Source organism: Artemia sp. Qi Xiang Cuo, chromosome 10, assembly GCF_049724085.1.
Source record: "Artemia sp. Qi Xiang Cuo chromosome 10, ASM4972408v1, whole genome shotgun sequence".
NCBI lineage: Eukaryota > Metazoa > Arthropoda > Branchiopoda > Anostraca > Artemiidae > Artemia > Artemia sp. Qi Xiang Cuo.
The window spans coordinates 56,751,540-56,766,340 of NC_142803.1; the positions used below are offsets into that span (position 1 = coordinate 56,751,540).

Sequence of the window (14,801 nt, forward strand, 5' to 3'; positions counted from 1 at the left end):
ATTTGAAATTTGTATAAAATTTGTTTAAATTTGTATAGCCTATGGTTTGTTATTAGATTCTATGGCAAATACCGTGATTAGATATTCCTTCATTATAGTTTGAGCACGAAACAGTTCCACCGCGGTCGTGTTTATTCTCTGTACGCAAGGCAGCGTTTTTGAATAAACAGTAGTTTTTGTGTTTTGTCAAACAGTTCGTGGTAACGTCTGTAAGTAAGGAGCAAGCTGGCTCAATAGTAATCAAAACTCTAAGAAACAGAATTTTATATTAATAGATACATTAAAATAATTGTATTTTTATGATGATTTTAAATATATAAGTTTCATCAAGTTTAGTCTTACCCATCAAAAGTTAAGAGCCTGAGAAAATTTGTATTATTTTCTTAAAAAGGAATCTAAATTTCGAATCTAAACGATAATCCATGTAATCTCCTCCCTTAGACCCACCCCCCAGAAAAATCCCCCTGAAAACTTCTTTATACTTCCCAATAACCAATACTACATGTAAAGAATGGGCAAAGTTCATACCTTGCAACCCTTCCCCCTGGGACTGTGGGGGATTAGGGGGATTATCGTTTTAGGGGGATTATCCCCCTAAAACTCTTGGAATCTCTTTGAAAATCACATCATCAGATTCAGCGTCTCAGAGAACCCTACTGTAGAGGTTTCAAGCTCCTATCCGCGAAAATGTGGAATTTTGTATTTTTTTTTTTTTTTTGGCCATAAGAACGATAACGGATGCGTGTTTTTTTGTTTTTTTTTCCAGGGGTGATCGTATCGACCCAATGGTCCTAGAATGTCGCGAGAAGGCTCACTCGTACGAAAATTAAAAGTTCTAGTGCCCTTTTTAACTGACTAAAACAACTGGAGGGCAGCTAGGCCCCCTCCCGCGCTTGTTTGTTTCTCAAAGTCACCGGATCAAAGTTTTGAGATAGCCATTTTGTAGCCATCACAGTCGAAAAATATTATAACTATGTCTTTGATAACGACTTAATCCCCCACAGTCCCAGGGGGAAGGGTTGCAAGGTATGAACTTTGCCCATTCTTTACATGTAGTATTGGTTATTGGGAAGTATAAAGAAGTTTTCAGGGGGGATTTTTTCTGGGGGGTGGGTCTAAGGGAGGAGATTACATGGAAGGATCTTCCCATGGAGGAATTTTTAAGGGAGGAAGAGAATTTTGATGAAGGACGCTGGGGATTATCCCAGCGTTATTTAAAAAACAATCAGAAATTAAATAAAAAACAAGTTTTTTCAACTGAAAGTAAGGAGCAACATTTAAAACTTAAAACAAATAGAAAACATTACGTATATAAGGGGGGATACCTCTTCTGAATAGCTCGATTTCACGCTAAAGCTTTTTTTTTTTAACTCTTAAAACAGGTTATTATTCTAATTGTAAATGGAACAAAAATAAAACTTAGGTTATTATAAGGTTATTATTAGTTAAAAAAAATTAAAACTAAAATGCAAATTTTGTTTTGCATTAATTCAAAAATTTTCAGAAATTAAATAAAAAAACAAGTTTTTTTAACTGAAAGTAAGGATCAACATTAAAACTTAAAACAAACATAAATTATTCCGTATACGAAAGGGGCTGTCCCCTCCCCAACGCCTCCTCTTTAAGCCAAAGTTTGACTTTTTCTCACACCTCTACTTTTTAAACCAATAAAACACTTTAAGGTAAAGAGCGGGACGTTGAGGAGGGAACAGACCCTTTCATATACGGAATAATTTCTGATCGTTTTAAATTTTAATGTCGCTCCTTACTTTCAGTTAAAATACTTGTTTTTTTTATTTAATATCAATTAGGATTGGTATTCAGTCCGTAATTTCATGGCGGTTAAATTGCTAATTTTAAATACCTTCACTGAACTATTGAAAATCATGCTCATAAAAAATGACTAACTTATTCCATGTTTCTGCCTTCGTATTTCAACGCGCCATGGTCATATTCTAACGGGCCCAAATGTGCCACGCCTGTTTTTATACTCTATATCCAAAGAAGTGTTTTTGCGTAAACAGTAGTTTTTGTGTTCTGTATCAATTGGGATTGGTATTCATTTGGTAAGTTCATGACGGTTCAATGGCTAATTTTAAATACCTTCACTGAACTATTGAAAATTATATTTATAAAAAATGACTAACGTATTCCATGTTTCTGCCCTCGTATTTTAACGCGCCGCAGTCATATTTTCACGCGCCATTTGTCCCACGGGCGTTTTAATTATCTGTATCCAAACCTGCGTTTTGCGTAAACTGTAGTTTTTGTGGTATCAGTTAGGATTTGTTTTTATTTGGTAAGTTCATGGGGCATAACTGTTTGATGATCGATTTAGAATATCTCCAATGAACTCTTGAAAATCATATCCATAAAAAAAAAATGATTACGCTATTCAATTTTTCTAGTTTCTCCCTTTGCATTTTAACGCATATACTAAACTGACTTGATGTGACCACTTCTCCCTTTTAATGCTTCCATTTACACACACTGTCTAGGGTGTGTTTTGCTTCTAAAATGAAAATGTGTTTGCAGTAATCCTGGGCTATAGGATGGGAGTCTACAATATCAGTTATTGTTTTTGCTCTCATAAAAATTATGTATCGTGTATCAAAATGCCTTTTGACTGAGCCAAACTATTGATGCTTTCGTTGAAATAAAAAAATTAAACAAACGAGATAAAATCTCAATTTCTGCCCTGTTGGAATAGGAAAATCTCAATGCAAAACATTATATGGGGATAGTAATATATTATCTTTTGCTTTATTACTGCAGGCGAACATTGAGAAGTAATCCCATGTTTTAAGAGTTCGAATTTTCTCGAACTTACCCAGGTTTCACATTTTTTTTTTTTATTAATGTTACCAATTTTTTTTTTGTCAAATCTGGAAAATTAGTTTCTAATTGCTTATGGCGCATATTATATCGTTTTATGTTTTTAATTTTTTTTTAGCTGACTTAAGATTTCACCACTTTTTTGGATAAACTACATTTCTTTCACTTTTGATTATGTATTCCACTGGAGCTGTACAATCCTGCAAAGGCATTTCTTTGTTTTGACATTGACAGTGAGTGTTATTTTTCTTTGGGGTGGAAAAGAAAATGAGATGAAATTCAGAGTCTCGTGAAAAAAACATACATTCACTGCCTTATAGCCAAAAGTACAAATCCATGAAAATACAGAGGAGGAGAGGATTTTTAATTCCTTTAAAAAAATGTACATACTAAAGAGATAATTTTAAAAATCTAGAAGGTGGTGTCAATTACATAACTACTATTATGTCAAATCCAATACAAAACATTTAAGCCAGAAGTTTCTTTATTAAAATTACAAGAATAGAATAAGCCAAACAGCACATCAGAAAATTAATGAAATAATCCATGCAAGTAGAGTTTGAATTTAATTAAAAAAAAAGATTCATCGCAAATACCGATGATATTTCCAATATGCGGCATCCTTGTTTGGGACCCTGTTCACTCCATATTTTCGACTTTTTCCTGGTTCAGGAATAGCGTCAGGTGATGCCACAGCCAATGCTGCGCAAAGAAACATCAATGCGAAAAAGGTTGCGAATAGCTGCAAAAAAAACATTCATTTCACGAGGTCTGTTAAACCGATGACACAGTGGAGGAAAGCAAAGCTAACGTGATACAATACATCGTGTTTAAGTTGAGTTTAGAGGTCCTGGTATAGTGTGGCGCATGGCACAATTTAAAATTTTTGGTTCATTTCAATATGGTTGTATCTGTGACCCTCGGAGCTGAATGTTCATGTGCATCATACAGCATTGAGCCCACGCCACTTGTTCAAAGCACGGTTGAAAGAGATTTGGGTATTATGGTTGACAAAAAGTTGACCTTTTCACACCATTACGAATTGACCATAAAACAGGCTACGAGGGTATCACCGCTGATCAGGAGAACGTTCAAGTGTCTCGATGTTGGAAATGCTCGTGACCCTCATCAAGTTACTAGTCCGCCCAATTCTCGAATATGATTATTGTACAGTTTGTCCATCCCTGAACAAGGATATAGATGCACTGGAAGCAGTTCAAAGGCGGATGACGAAGTTCTCCCCAAGCCCGAAAGACCTCCCATACGAACAACGTCTTCGTCTGCTTTACCCACCAGCACTCTCATACAGATTTCTAAGGGGTGATATGGTCGAGCTGTACAAGCTATGCCATGGTTGCTATGACAACGTCCCCAGAGAAGCACTACTGGTCTTTGAACGAAAATCATCTACGTGGCCATCCCTTCAGGAGGGAAAAGTTCCTGAAATCTTTAGACCCAACGCATAGTATGTTTGAAGCCATAGTCAGTATTGTCTAATGGTTGTCTTTTTATGTAAATAGTTTCGCCATTGTTTTTTTTTAGTTATTGAAGTATTAATTTAAGTTGTTCGTTTGCTCGATGTGTTTTGTTGTTTTCTTTTCATTTTCTCTCTACTACATTTTTACTTTTTTGTATTGCTAAAGATGGGTAATAAAAATCATTCATTCATTCATTCATTCATTCATTAAAGCTTAAAACTGAGAGGTTCTACAATAGATGTAGGCAAATGGACCTATCGAAACCGAGTCGTCGACACCTGGAACTCCCTACCCGAGGAAACCGTTCTGGTTTCATCCATCAGCTCTTTCAAGAACTCGTTTGACAAGATATACAAGAGTCGTATGTAGGACTTCAGTAAGCTTAGAAGATTTATCAAAATTTTTGTATTTTCGTATTTTTGTAATTTGTCTAAATTTTTTCTGTTTTGTAAGAGGCTCTGGCCTACGTTTTTGCATTATATTATTATTATTATTATAATGATATATTATATAATGATGATATTATAATACTCACCTGGTCATGGTTTAATTTGTGAAATTTTGAAATTTAAAAAAAAAGAAAAGGAATGTAAAAACAAGAAAAGAAATTTCCATCGAATGCCAACACGACGAAAAATAATTTTTTTGAAATTTAAATATGTTCACACGGAAAAACAATACTACAAATTAGTTGTATAGGGCAAAGAAGCAGGCAAAGAAAGATAAACAAAACAAAAAAAGATAGCTTGCTTTTGATTTTTATTCTAGTTTCCTCGTTGTTGGAATGGAATTTGAAATGCGAAAATTGTACCAAAAGCATTTTTTGTATAACAAGTTTGATCACAACACTGGTGCAATCCATCTCAGAGCGTTGGCAACACTGGTTAGGAAACTAGTGCGAGGTTTGTATTATGCTTGAGTTTCACAAGGTTTAAAAATGACAAAATTTTCAAACATACTATCAGTTTCACGGAATCGTTATTCTACAAAATTATTGAAAATCTAAATAGACCTATGTTTTCTTGTCTATGAATGGCTTATAACTTTCTAGGCATATAGAATGGACATAGCAAACCTAAGAGAAGAAAATGTATTGAAAGATTTGTTGTATCGATTTGTGACATACTAAAATGAGTCATACACTACTTTTGTCCAATCAGCATATAACAGGGTATTTGAGAGTAAGTATTACTAGACCAAAAGATTTTCTATGAGAACATAAAATTTCGGTAAGAAAAAAAGATTGTATCGATTCTCAGCACAAAAAATTGGATTTAGGTTTTGCTGAGACGCTTTAAAATTTCAGGGCTCGCAGACAAAGCAAAGAAAGCCTCTGTTTTTATAAAACAAAATCAAAGAAACAAATATTTAGTGTTGATTCATATTCAGTGTTATCCTTTCATATTCAGTGTTCAGTGTTGTCCTTTTCTTAGACATCAAAACATGACTCTTTTCTTCTAAATTTAGATTCTTTAATAATGACGGGTATTTATTTAATAAAAAAAGCTATAACAAAATAAACCATGAAAAGATTGTTTTGATAAAATAGTGGATTTATATGTGTATATGTATAAAAATATTTAAAGGTGAAGAGCCAGGTAGGCTTCAATCCAATAGAAGACCAAACCCAGGTTTCAATCCGTATGAATAAAAGTCCTAGTTTTTGAATGAGTGCCCCCCCCCTATCCATCAGCAATAAGATAGAATCAGAAATAATCCTAGTAAAATTGAAAGGGATTTACTGGTTCCCAATAATGGTTGAGAGGCTGTTACAGATTTCATCGGGAATCTAATCCTAATATTTGAAGATTTTGTAGCATGTAAATTTATATGAGCCCTATAAGATTTCTTCTATTCTCACCAAATATTTTATAATCGAGGTTTGTTGCAGTGGCACTATCTATTTAGCTACTTAAAATAACGATAAAACTCCAGTTTCCCTTCCAGAGTCTTTTACTGATATCCTAGGGCCATTGGTCTGACACGAGCATCCTTGAGCACAAAAAAAGGGATACGTGATCATCCTTCTAAAAACTGTAACTTTTTTTTTGACAGGACTGAACACCCCTACAATGGGGTTTTCTGATATGTTGAATTTGATGGTGTAATTTTCATCAAAATCTCTTGCCTTTTTGGGAGTGTTTAAGCTTTTATGTAAATGTGGATCCTATAATTGTAAATGTTTTTCTGGCTTGTAAATTTTGTTGGGTATTCTCTTTATACCTTCAGAAAAATGTAGGTGATTTTGGGAGCGGGTCGGGGACTCAGAAATTAATATGTAATACCTCTTGCTTCCTGGGAACTTTTTGGACTTGGCCTGTAATTTTGGTGCTGGAAGACATTTTTCTATTTTACAAGAATGTTTATCTATTTTACAAGTGTACACATACATGTGTGCATGTGCATGCACATGAACATACACATACAAATGTACATACATGCGTATGTATGTGCATATGTACTGCATGCACATCCCTGCGCATGTGCTTAAGGTAATCTCTGTTTACCTTCAGAAAAATGTAGGAGATTTTGGGAGTGGTTCGGGGACTCAGAAATTAATATGTAATCCCTCTTGCTTCCTGGGAACTTTTTGGATTAGGCCTGTAATTTTGGTGCTGGGCGAAATTTTTCTATTTTACAAGAGTGTTTACATTCACATGCCCATCGGCACAAAGGTAGAGAAATGACAGGGGGGGGGGTGCTCAGTCCTATAGGGAAATATTTGAGGTAGAGGAAGGGGGAAAGGGCTACCAGGGGTATATTGCAGAGCTTTAAATGGTAATATATCTAACTTTTTTATTTATGAACAAAACATCTAGCGGCTTCTTATTTCAACAAGGTACTACTCCTCTATTGGTTTCTATGAGGACGCTCCTATGAAAAGATTTGTTAAAAGATTTTGCCTTGAAATGTACAGAAAGGTATGGTAACGACGAACTTGTACTTAAATTTTGATATTTCAGCCCCCCCCCTAATAATAAGAGGTGAACTTTCTATTATTCGCATTTTAAGAAATATTTGTATGGGTTCATTTTTTACGAAGCATTGCTTATCGAATATTGAATTTTAATGCTATGACACGGGGTTGAAGGCAGGATTAGCAACCCTTGCTCACATTTCATAGCATCTTGGACATGACAGCTTGTAGTAACAAACTTTAAGTTAAGAGCAATTCTTATTAGTAGAAGCCTAAAGTCTAAAAACAGGAGTTTTGATTGTATTATATGCAACAACAAAATATATACCTAATGTTGATTTTTAATATGCAAAATGAATTAATTTTAAAAATGCTAATTAAAATATATTCGCACATAAAATTATTCATATTTTTAGAAATAGGGGAAACTCTAAAAAAACCTCGATATCTTGATGAGAATTATTGTATGAAATGCGACTTGTACGAGAGCTCTAAGATCTGAGGGGGGGGGATCTTTTCATCATATTGCGGAGAAGATTATTTTTTTGACAATCAAACTTTATTTCGAAAAAAGAAATTACACCAAATGAGCTCTTTTTCTTGAAACTTTGCTCTGCAAAAGTTAAATATTATTTGAAAGATTCCTGTTTTAGGGAGCGGTATTCCTCTTTGAATTTAGGGTAACCCTGATTATGCATTTTATCAAGAACCAACAAAATTAAAAACAAAATAAAAACGAGTATTTTTCAAGTGAGAGTAAAGAACGACATTAAAACCTCAAGTGAAGGGAATTATTCCACATAGGAAGGCGTTGATCCTTTCTCAAGCTTTTGCTCTTTACGCAAAGTTTAGATTTTGTCCCGATCTTTCAAGAATGACTGCTCATACACAAAGGCCGTTTCAATCGAATAAAGAGTTTTTTGAGCTCTATAAGACTTCAATGTAAAGAGCAAGGTGGAGGAGTCCCACGGAATATTTTCTGTTGGCCTCAAGTTCTTATGTCACTTGTTACTTTTATTTGGAAAACTTGTTTTCTTTATTTAATATACATCTGTACATGTATGGGTTGATACAAGGGAGAGGGGAGAGTTTGGGGATTACAAAAAGGGATAAAATAGAAAGAATATACTTGAGGTGACTTTTTGAGGTTAAGGGATATTTGAGGTGACTTTTGGGGTTAAGTGGGAAATTAAATAGCTTGGTAATAAAGAATGATATAGGATTGTTTTCACTAAGGATGAAAAGACTGGCTAGAAGGATAGGACACTGGGAAAGGCAGTTTGTTTACCATATAAAGGCAAATTATCTGGAGGTGTTGCAGGAAAGAAGGAAAAATTTATGGGCTCCCCAGATATGATCAATTTAAAAAGCTGTGGGTTACCAGGTGTTTTGAATGAAGGGAAGGGGATAGGATTAAAGGAAAGAAACGTAGTGATTTGAGTAAGGGGTGTGTTAGAAGACCACGATATTCAGAAATGGCAGTGTGAAGTTGCAGCCATGGCGTCTCGTGGAGTTTACCGGTGATAAAAGGAGGTTTGGGGACATGGTGTCTATTTTAAAGTCAGTTTAAAAATTGAAATAACGATGGGTAATTTCCTAGCACTTGGAGAAAGGAAGAAGTACTTAGGGAGAGTAAGGGTAATAGATGGCCCTTACTCGTGTCCCATGTGTAGAAGTAAGGGCGAGGAACTATTTCACTTCTTCGCGCTCTATCCTGGATAACAGGATTTCAGGAATGATTATTTTCTAGTAGTTTGGGTCAAATGAGCGGTTGATCTCAGTAATGGGATCAAAATATTACGGGACAATAAAAGGAATTGTAAAATATATTAAATTGGAAATGACCCAATTGAGAGAGATTTTTGCAAGGGGAGGGGGAGATGTGCGTGAAGTATTTTATTTTATCTTTTTGTAGCCATACCCATGTGGGTTTAAAGCATTTAGTATCTATTTATGATATATGGAACATTTTGTGCAATTACGTGAGTTAGTTTTATTGTATTATGTGCTTTACTATGTTTTTTTTGTTAATGTTATGTTTTTTCATCATTACTGTTATGTATCATGTTTTATTATTTGTGTTATTATCACTTGCTATTATTTTGTGTCTTTTTTTTTCTTTTGCAAAGGCCCAAACGGTTTTTGTCGCAATATCTATCTATCTATCAATCTGTATATCTATCTATACATAAATTATTAGATATGTAAAAATATAATAAGTAATATGGAAAATATAATATGTATCTATCCATCTATCTACCTATACATAAATTATTAGATATGTAAAAACATAATTCGTAAAAATATATGTGTTAATTAAGAATAATGTTTACTATACATTGTTATAAATGCAGCTCTTATAATAACAATTTATTTTTGAGCCATTGTCATGTTAATAAAGTGGAGTAGCAAAAAAAGAAGAAAAAAGAATACATAAAAGAAAGAAAATTAAACATAAAAATATTAAAACAATACTAATAAATGTTGAAACAATATTAAATACAGATAACAATTATGCAAGTCAAAATAATCGTATGAGGGTTTGAAAAGGACCTAACCGCAGGCAGCCTCTTTTTTTTTAGCTTGGCATGCAACTTATTATAAGATGTCAAAATATCAGTTAAAAATTAAAATATCAAATTAAATATCAAATATCAATAAAATATCAATAAAATATCAATAAAAATATAAAATTAAAAATTTTAATAATCTTTCGGTTCCTATACCAACAAAGCATATTTAAAAGGTGTTTACAGTAAAGTAAATACAATGTTCTAAAGTACTGCGTGTCACTACAATTACAAAATGAGTGCAAACCTGACGTATCAAGTTCTACACCCATTAAATTTGTATCGAAGATTATTTGGCCTGTTCTATGAGGAGCGCTCGAGGCATGATATGCCATATTTCCCCCTTAATACGCTACTGGGGGAGAGCTCCCCCTTAGAGTCTCGTTTCTCCTTAATAATATTTTAAAATCCGGGAAAATATTGGATGCCTGTTTTTTTTTCCAGAGCCCTCAGATCTAAGAAACAGGTTACAAAGATATTGGAACTGTTATATTTATGGAAGGGTTTCAGGTCATCATATAAGGGATAATCAAGTGTGATTCCCAGGCTCCATGCTCAAAGTGATCATAAGCGATATAGGCCTCCGCTTACGAGAAAAGGAATCACTTTTAGCACTTTACTTTGGATCCGACTTGGGCTGAACAGGATTATCTGCGACAGGGATTTACTTTGACCATCCTTAAATTGAAACCGTCAAATAATATCACTATAAGGAAAAGATACCAATGGAAACCTGTTTTAAACTCTGATACTGAGCCAGTTTAAGGGCTCAACTACCACAGGTGGGTTTTGAATAAAGAGTAGCTATGCCACACTAATGCCTAGGTGCCTGTTGTTCAAAAATGTTGACCAAATCAAGGCTGTTGAACGATATGGATTTTCTTTTATTTCCGAATGAAAGTTTGCAAGTATTCCTTAAGAAAGCTGACATAGAAAAGCTAAGTAGCCTTGGCTTGAATCAAAGTCAGGAAACAAACAAAAGGTAGTACGTATAAGTCTGTCAAAGACATTTTTAGGCCTAATTCATATTTTGTATTTTCTTGAAATATTCTCATAACAAGCCTCAGTCAATGAACTCACTATTGGAAGTTCCGTAAAATTGCATAGTCCTCAAAGTCATAAATTGACATTTATCCATGAGTTTATACCGGACTGCTTAAGAAGACAGGGGAGAAGGTGTAAGTCTTTGACTAATCTTTCAAATTGGGCCCCAGAATCATTTTTCCTACTATGCCCGTAAAGAAATAAAAATATTACTGAAATTCCAATTTACTTTCGAGGGAGAAGTTATTAATACCTCTGATTTCCGCTAGATTTTACGTTCAACCCCCCCCCCCCCAAAATTGACCAAACTCTTGACAGGAAGAAAATGAAACTAAGTCCAATCACAAACTTCAAAATATTGCTGCCACTAATAGCATTAACGAATAAAGGATTGGGCTGAAACAAATGGCTTTTTGTTTAAATAAAAACAGTTTTATGTAGTGTATCCTTAGAAAGGTATAGTTATTGTCAGAAATCCAATTATATTTTCCGGAAAGGAGTTGCTAATACTTTCAGATTTGGCTAGATGTAACCTTGAACAAACTCAGGAGAAACAATCAAGCTTAAAAGAGAGAAAGATTAAACAAAGGTCACTCACAAACTTCATGGTTTTCCAGTTATTAATCTGATTCACGAATGAAGAAAATTGTGAGGGAATATCCAAATATACCTTTAAAAAACCACAGCAACTTTTGAAACAATTTTATCTGTATTTTCTAGTTGAGTAACAGGTTTTATCTTACAATTAAGGACGTTATTTTGTAAATACATCCACTGTTGCAATGCAAAAAGAATTAAACCTAGTTTAGAGAACTGAGGATGTAATATAATACTTGCGTTGCAGATTAAAAAGAAGTTTTTATATTTGGTTTTCTGTATTTTAGAAAACGGAACAGAAGCCAAAAAAATAATTAGAATTGAAAATAGAAGAGATAAAAACTTGAATGCAAAGATGCAACATTAGAACAAACGAAAGGGGGAGCGATTTAGTGTCATGGCTGACAAGTTTTAGGAGAAAAGTGAGGGAGGGGAGTCCAGTCTAACATATAAAATAGAAGAGCTAATAGGCAATTCCATGTTTTGCTACCCTGTGACTGCATCCTAAAATTAAAAGAAATAGGCCGAACTTGTGATTAACCAAGTAAACTTCGGAAAAACTTTTGTCAAAAATACTAGCAAAGTTCCAACTATTTCGGTTTTGCATCCGGAAACCTTTATCAGTTGTGAAAAAAAAGATATATTGATCAAATAACTCACATTGATCAGATATATTGATCATAACTAGAAAATAAGAGGGCAGACTCTGGTATTGCCTATTGTAAAGAACCTTGTACCTTCATTTTTTTTCGGTCTCTTCGTATGGAATGGGTTGTCTTACAAACCCGAGAGAGTGCTCATTCGATTGGAAATTGTAAAGATCATGTGGCCTTTGCAAGAGTTAAAAGTGATTAGAAGTGACAAATTCCCTTCCACACGCTCTTAACTACCCGGAACGTCTTATCCCCCCCCCTTTTGATATAAGATCACATTTTTGCGAGAGTGCTTTTTCTCAGAATAATCGATCGGTCCAATAAATGAGCCTCCATTGATGACCTAACCCCTGGAGCACCTGGGAGAGAGCCATAAATTATGGAACTTTATCAATCATTTAAAAGTAGATTTTAAAGAGGAAACTAAGGGGTGGGGGGGGTATCTTTGATCTTAAATGTCCGTTTGGGTCAAAACTTATATATATATATATATATATATATATATATATATATATATATATATATATATATATATATATATATATATATATATATATATATATATATATATATATATATATATATATATATATATATATATATATATATATATATATATAATATAAAGTATATATATATATATATATATATATATATATATATATATATATATATATATATAAATATATATATATATATATATATATATATATATATATATATATATATATATATAAGTAGAACCCTATCAGGAGGTCCGGGACGAACACCGTGCTGCCATCTACAATTTAGTTTAATGCTGACGGGACATAATTTATTCAAGGATTATCGATCGAGTCTAATGGGGGTCAAGGTCAATCGATCTGTTGTTGTTGTTGTTTGGTCACGTGTAATGGCATGAGGGATGATTTACATAATCGATGGGGGAATTATTGATTCACGAGCGTGGGGAATTATGAAACAATATGGTCATAGAGTCCCTAGGGAGAAAGATTACGTAATCGCTCAATGACCTCTTTTTCCAAGGTCGATTTATTTGATGCTGTAAGTGCACGCTCTCAGCGAATGTCAAGGTCGATTTATTTGTTGTTGTTGTTGTAAGTGCACGCTCTCAGCGAATGTTATGATCCAGAAATAGTATTTTTTGTTGTTTTGGTCATGTACATGCACGAGGCGAATGTCATGGTGTCCAGAAATAGTATTTGTTATTGTTGCTCTCGCCAATGTTATGACTTTCCCGGAAACAGTTAGATCACGTGTTTCCTTCTCAGTCAATCAGCGAGTCGGTTACATCCTCCTTCTCAGCCAATCAGAGACCTGCTTACATATGATTTTCCCCGTTACATAACAATTCGCCCTTGAGATTTCGTATATAACGGACATGCAAAGTGATTCAATTATCAGAAAGTATTGTGACACAATGGATAGAACATATGAAATTATTGATGAACTTGAAGCCATGGCAACTTCAATTTACCATGTAAGTTCTTTTTTAATTTTTTTTATTTTCAAAATAAATTTTTTTTCCGTGGTCACCCTATAATAATTTCGGGTAACCCCCCCCCCCCCAAACCATACAAACGTCCCTATATGATGTTTATACTCGAAAAAAAGTGTAAAATACGCTCTTTTTTCGTTACGTAAACCCCATCCTTCCTTCCCCCCCTGTTTACGACCTTAATTCTAGCAAAAAGAAATAATTTTCTTTCGTTAAATTTATGCGATTTTAAGTGTCTATATCCTAGCTAAAAGCGATCATTGACTTCCGTCACTGTTGTTATTAACCGACCCTGGTTTTGACACAAAGCTCTCTGGTGTGAGCCCTAATATTAGCTGTCACCCTTTTTCATATGTGTTACGAGAGCGGCATAAAAAGAAAACATTAACGGTTTATCCTTAAAAAATAAATACATAACATTTTTTCTTTTACCCTAAACACCTAACCCCCCCCCCTCCCCGTGTTTCACCAACACACTAGCACAAAGAAATTACTATTACTTCGTTAAATTTATGCAATATTCTAAATTGTAATCTATTATATGAGACATCCATCGCTCTATTGTTATTAGCTCGCTATGATTTGACACAAGGATCTCTGGTGTGAGGCCTATAATTAGCTGTCACCCCTTTCCGGTGTGTTTACGAACGCAGCAGCCAAAGTCAAAAGGAACTGTTTCTCCTGTCAAATTAAAAACGCTTTCATGCAGACAATTGCAATTTATTAAGCGCAGGCATATACAATCTCTTTTTGGAGAACCGGTGAAATCTCGTTATTTTCAAATTAAAATCTAACAATATATTGAGGACATTGGCGAAAGGGGGAGGGGACCATGACTAAAGTCTATCGCAATCAGTGTGAGGTGAAAATAAACTGTTTTTTCACGTGAAAAGTAAGAAGAAGGGGATTAAGCAAAAGATGCAGTGATTTATTATGCGGAAATTGAATAGCATTTTTACCATATCTTTCGGTGGATGGAGGGGGTATTTTCCCATGTCTTTTCACAGGGATATTTTCAGTGGGGGTTATTTTCCGTGGGCTGTTTTTTCTGGGTGTGTGATAAATACCAGCTATCGTAAAATGATATGGAAAGATAAAAAATACCATTAATACTTTAAATGCATCAAACAAGGCGTGCACAATGCAGATTAAAACCAGAAAAGAACAGAAATGTCTAAAATAAGAAATTAGGCTGACTTATATAGGCCG

The 14,801-nt window shown here is 34.2% G+C and overlaps 1 long non-coding RNA gene across 1 annotated transcript; it reads right to left on the bottom strand.

The window, feature by feature from the left end:
* Nucleotides 1-3,301: 3,301 nt before the first annotated feature.
* On the bottom strand, nt 3,302-11,575 carry LOC148947925 (uncharacterized). Its single transcript, XR_016142272.1, has 2 exons — nt 11,443-11,575; nt 3,302-3,577 (listed from the first exon to the last, which is right to left on the bottom strand). It is a non-coding gene; the product is annotated as an uncharacterized LOC148947925 (long non-coding RNA).
* Nucleotides 11,576-14,801: the final 3,226 nt, after the last annotated feature.